Source organism: Procambarus clarkii, chromosome 43 (assembly GCF_040958095.1).
Source record: "Procambarus clarkii isolate CNS0578487 chromosome 43, FALCON_Pclarkii_2.0, whole genome shotgun sequence".
NCBI classification, from domain to species: Eukaryota; Metazoa; Arthropoda; class Malacostraca; order Decapoda; family Cambaridae; genus Procambarus; species Procambarus clarkii.
The window spans coordinates 30,889,151-30,895,304 of record NC_091192.1 but is presented as its reverse complement, the minus strand read 5'-3'; positions in this window follow the sequence as shown (position 1 = coordinate 30,895,304).

The following is a 6,154-nucleotide window of genomic DNA, read 5'->3' as shown; positions in this document are numbered from 1 at the left end:
TGAGGTGGTTGCAGTGGTTGAACCCCATGCACAGATACCATAATTAAGATAGGGATAGATTAGTGCATAATATAGAGAGATGAGAGCAGAGTTAGGTACATAATATCTGATTTTGGAGAGTATACCAACTGTTTTAGAGACTTTCTTATTTATGTGTTGTATGTGGGTACCGAAGTTGAGTCTCTTGTCTAGGAATAGGCCGAGAAACTTTCCATCATTTTTATTGCTAATGTTTACATTGTCTATCTGAAGCTGAATTGCATTTGTAGATTTGCTTCCAAATAAGATGTAGTAGGTCTTTTCTATGTTAAGTGTTAGTTTGTTGGTTGACATCCATAAGTGGACTTTTTTTTAGTTCATTATTAACAACATTATTTAGTGTATGTGGGTTGGGGTTAGAGTAGATGAGGGTAGTATCATCAGCAAACAAAATAGGGTTCAGAATGTTAGAGACATTAGGCAGATCATTGATGTATATTAGAAATAGGAGAGGTCCCAAAATGCTGCCCGGTGGCACTCCAACGTAATTTATACGTAATCCAACGTAAATTTAGTAATTTATATATATGAAGCACAAGCATTATAAATTTTTCTTGCGTCAAAGTAGTTAATAGAAAGGAATGCATTATAAGTATGTGTTGATCGATGTGGTGGAGGCAGACTCCATAGACAGTTTCAAATGTAAATATGATAGAACCCAATAGGCTCAGGAACCTGTACACCAGTTGATTGACAGTTGAGAAACGGGACCAAAGAGGCGAAACTCAACCCCCGCAAGCACAACTAATCTATAAGCAGCTTTACTCATATCTAGCCAAACTCAATATACTTAGCCCTTGCCAATATGGCTTCAGGCCCAAAAAAAGCACTAACGATGCACTTATTAGTATGCTTAACTCAATTCATACAGCTCTTGATAAAAATGAGTTCCCTGTTGGGTTATTTGTGGACCTGCGTAAAGCTTTCGATACTGTCAACCACCAAAACCTTCTTCTTAAATTACATCATTATGGTGTCAGAGGACACTCCCTACAATACCTCAAATCCTACCTTACTGACAGGCTCCAATGTGTTTCTGTGAATAATACAATTTCGCCCACCCTACCCATCAACATTGGTGTTCCCCAGGGCAGCATACTTGGCCCTCTCCTCTTTCTCATCTACATTAATGACCTTCCAAATGCCTCCCAACACCTCAAACCAATCCTATTTGCTGACGACACAACCTTCATTTACTCCAGTCCTGATCCCCTTGCTCTAAATGCCACAGTAAATACTGAGCTAAATAAAGTCCATCTGTGGCTAACTGCCAACAAACTCACCCTTAACATTGACAAAACTTTCTATATTCTGTTTGGCAATAAATCCTCTAATCAAATAAATCTCAAAATAAACAATACCCAAATTTGTAACAAATTAGATGGCAAATTCCTTGGCATTCTCATTGACCACAAGCTGAATTTCCAGGGACACATTCTAAATATATCAAAAAAAGTTTCAAAAACTGTGGGCATTCTTTCTAAGATCAGATATTATGTACCACGCCCTGCCCTGGTGACTCTCTATTACTCCCTTATCTATCCATATCTCAACTATGGTATTTGTGCTTGGGGCTCTACTACCCAAAATCACTTACGTCCTCTAATTACTCAACACAAAGCTGCTATTAGGACAATATCCAACTCTGGCCCCAGACATCACTCGGTACCCCTACTCAAATCTCTGAATATGTTAGACATTAAGTCACTGCACATTCACTCATGTGTATTATACATATACAAAACGCTAAATTGTAATGCCAATCCTGATCTCAAAAGCTTCATAGAAGGTTGTAACAGAACCCATGAGCACCACACCAGAAATAAATACAGTTTTGATATTCCTAGAGTACGACTTAATCAAACCAGAAATGCTCTACAAATCAAGGGGCCCAGGATGTGGAATGACCTTCCCAACCATGTTAAAGACAGTACCTCTCTCAACCAGTTTAAGTTAAAAACGAAGCTATACCTAATAAATTCCATGTAACCTACCTTACCCTTCTATTGTCAACCCATGTATGTTTTTTTTTTTTTTTTTTTTTTGTTTTACAAATCAACGCTGTTTTAATGTAATTTTCTGTAATAATTTATAATTGTATTTGTGCTGTTTTTTCAACAATGTTCCCCCCCTCTTTTACCTCTATTTTTATTTGTACTCAACGCATTTTTTTCTTTTTACCCATTAGTTTTAAGCTTTAGTCAGTAGTGTTTTTTCCTGCCCGAAACGCTTTGCGTAATAGTGGCTTTAGGCATTGTATGTACTAGCTCTATCTATAAAGCCAACAAACTTTGTAAAATCTCTTTATGTATGTACCTTTGCCTAAATAAAAATTATTATTATTATTATTATATATAACTAGGTGAGTACAGTTGACGCAGCTGACACGTGCGGTACGATAGTGTCGGCGGTGACTAACGCCAACTTACGCCATTCAGTTGTATGTCTGGCAGCGAAGGTCAAGGGAGTGGCACAACATGGCTCAAGTCAGTATTTTTCCACTTTATTTACCCATTTACTAACTTATTTTACAATACTACCAACTTAATTTAACTAACCCAATAACCTTTAGCTAAATATAAAGCTTTGACAGAGACTTAAGAGTCGTGAGCGGACAAAATAACCCACAATACAAACCCAGAAAAAGTTTTGTCAATAGGAAGGTTGAGCTTATCAGGAAATGTAAACAATAACTTTTTATTAACCCCAGTAGACCCCCAGGGAGAAATATTCCCCCAGGGAGAACAGGAGTATAAATCAACCCCAAACACCACCGGGCGTCCAAATATTAACAAGATAGCGGACAAAACAGCACTTAAAGAAAGTGACAAACAAATCCGCAACTTCCTGGAGGACTACGAGGCTACCTGCTAGTCTTCACCTATTGATTATAACTAGCTCTCTAGCGCTAGTCTAGACTAGTTAGGCTATGTGGAGGGGGTGTGAGGGGGGGAGGGTGAGGAGGGGGGATAGATGAAACAGGTATATTAATAACTTTTGGGGTCGTAGAGCAGTTATTGATCTGAGACTTGAGTCGGAAACGTCAGCCATCACCATCATGGTAAGGGTTGCTTGGCTCACGTTAGAGGGATGCTTAGCTCGTGGTGGGGATCCTTAGCTCATGTTAGGGGATGCTTAGCTCATGGTGGGGATGCTTAGCTCATGGTGGGGATGCTTAGCCTATGCTTGGGGATGCTTAGCTCATGTTGGGGATGCTTAGCCTATGCTAGGGGGTGCCTAGCCTATGCTAGGTGATGCTTAGCCTATGCTAGGTGATGCTTAGCCTATGCTAGGTGATGCTTAGCTCATGCTAGTGGATGCTTTTCTCATATTGGGGATGCTTTGCTCATGTTGGGTTGCTTAGCCTATGCTAGGGGGATACATAGCTCATGCTAGGGTGCTTGACAGCTGCATGGACAATGCTTCTGATTTGTAGTCCTGAGGTTCCGGGTTCGATCCATGGTGGATGCGAAAACAAATGAATAGGGGTTCTTTCACCCTAATGCCCCTGTTACCTAGCAGTAAATAGGTACCCTGGGAGTTTGACAGCTGCTATGGGCTGCTTCCTGGGGGTGTGTAACAAAAAGGGCCTGTGTGAGGTCAGCTGCGTGGACGCTAAGCCCCGAAATCATCTCAAGATAACCTCTTTATAATCATCTCAAGATAACATCTAGGGGGAATGCTTAGCTCATGTTGGGGATGCTTAACTTATGTTAGGGGAGGCTTAGCTCATGGTAGGGGATGTTTAGCTCATGTTGGGATGCTTACCTCATGCTAGTGGATGCTTAGCTCGTGCTAGGGGATGCTTAGTTCATGCTATAGGGGATGGTTAGCTCATGTTGGGGATGCTTAGCTCATACTAGGGGATTTAGCTCATGCTAGGGGATGGTTAGTTCATGCTAGGGGATGCTTAGCTCATGCTAGGGGATGCTTAGTTCATGCTAGGGATGCTTAGCTTGTACTTGAGATGCTTAGCTCATGCTAGAGATGCTTAGCTCATGTTAGTGCAATTATCTCTAGTTTGCAAACTATAGGTCAGGTGATGTAACCTTCCCATTACTGCCCACTGTTTTGGGTGTGGGATGCATGTTAGACAAACTAAAATTGTATGTAATTATCATGATTAACAATCTCTTGCTCTGTGCTAGAGCAGGGGTTGAAAACCCTTTGTTACACAAAAACAGTGTTGTACTTAGTGAAAATTTCATGTATTATGTAATGTATACAAAAAATTTTTGTGGTGATAGTCTTCCAGAGAAACTTCTGTGGCCATATTATGACTGGGAGCTCTTGGGCAAGAGTAAGGTGTCAGGGACTTAGAACCAGATCAACTAATCATGTTCATATAATACACTATTTAAATAACTTCAACCCATCACTTTTTTCAAAGTGCTTTCTGTGCATACTTCTGATATCTTCTTCACCAGTTATTAACTAATGCTCATCTATAATATTCCCGTTAGCTTTTTACACTAGTCGCCCAGTTGCACTTTCTTAAATGTTTTGAAACGTACTGTGGTATCTTGGTTTATGACTGTTCTAGAGTATGATTTTTTTGGTATACGACATCAAATTCATCGTAAAATTTGAATTGGTGTACGAGGTTTTCCTTGAAATACGATGTCTGTTGATACATATATGGGTTGAGTGAGCGTGTGGTGCTGCTGGGAGTGAGGCACACTCACTTGTTTACCAGTGTATCCCGCATAGTGACAACCGTCATCGCACTTGAATTCTTTGTAAAGAATTTAATAGTTTTTTTGTTTTTTTGGTTTCTGAATATAAAATTTCTTTTATATCATGCCATGGGTCCCAAGAAAGTCAGTGGTAAAGTTCAACCTAAGAAAATGTTTGTTTGGATGACGATAGCGGAAAAATAAGAAATCATTCGTAAACGTGAAAATGGTACGAGGGTTGTAGAACTAGCTGGGCTGGATGGTGCTGATGTGGAGGAGTTGGTGGAGGAACACTTTATTTATTATTTATTTAATTTTATTTATATATATACAAGAAAGTACATTGGGATTGTGAGGATACATAATATAGTAATTACAATCTTGTAAAGCCACTAGTACGCGCAGCATTTCGGGCAGGTCCTTAATCTAAGAAAATTTTAAGTAGGTAAATACTTGCAAAATTTATAAAAAATAATAACAGTTACAAGGCAAGAAAAAAAATAAAAGATGAGAGAAAATTGTAGGTATATTAAAGTACATAGGTAGCTCAGATTGATTACAATGACAGCTTGAATGGTAGTTGACAAAAATTGCTAGGCACAATACAGCATGTGGCTAGCACATAAAAGAAGACAGCAATGAACACAATGATAAGGTTGTTTGGGTTAAGTACATAAAAATTGGGAGATTGGGTAACACTAGATACAGAGCAAATTTAAAGCTCAGTGTTGGAAACTACGAAGATGAAATTAGGTACTTTTTGGTTTTGCTTTTAAATGAGGCAAAAGTTGACAGCTTTTCAATTCACTAGGGAGTGAGTTCCATAGACTAGGTCCCTTAATTTGCATAGAGTGTTTACACAGATTAAGTTTGACCCTGGGGATATCAAAGAGATATTTATTTCTGGTGTGGTGATAATGGATCCTATTACATCTGTCCAGGGAGAGTTTCAGAGCATGGTTTGCATTTAAGAACAGGGTTTTGTAAATGTAGTTGACACAAGAGAATGTGTGGAGGGAGTTAATATTTATCAAGTTTAGGGATTTAAACAAGGGAGCTGAGTGTTGTCTGAAAGCAGAGTTAGTTATTATTCTGATGAGTTGATTTTTGCTTGGTGATGTTGGGCTTAAGGTGGTTTGCAGTGGTAGACCCCCATGCACAGATACCATAATTAAGATAGGGGTAGATTAGTGCATAATATAGTGAGAGGAGAGCAGAGTTAGGAACATAATATCTTATTTTAGAGAGTATACCAACTGTTTTAGAGACTTTCTTAGTTATGTGTTGAATGTGGGTGCTGAAGTTGAGTCTCTTGTCTAGGAATAGGCCAAGAAACTTGCCATCATTTTTATTACTGATGTTAATGTTGTCTATCTGTAGCTGAATTGCATTTGATGATTTGCTTCCAAATAAGATGTAGTAGGTCTTTTCTATGTTTA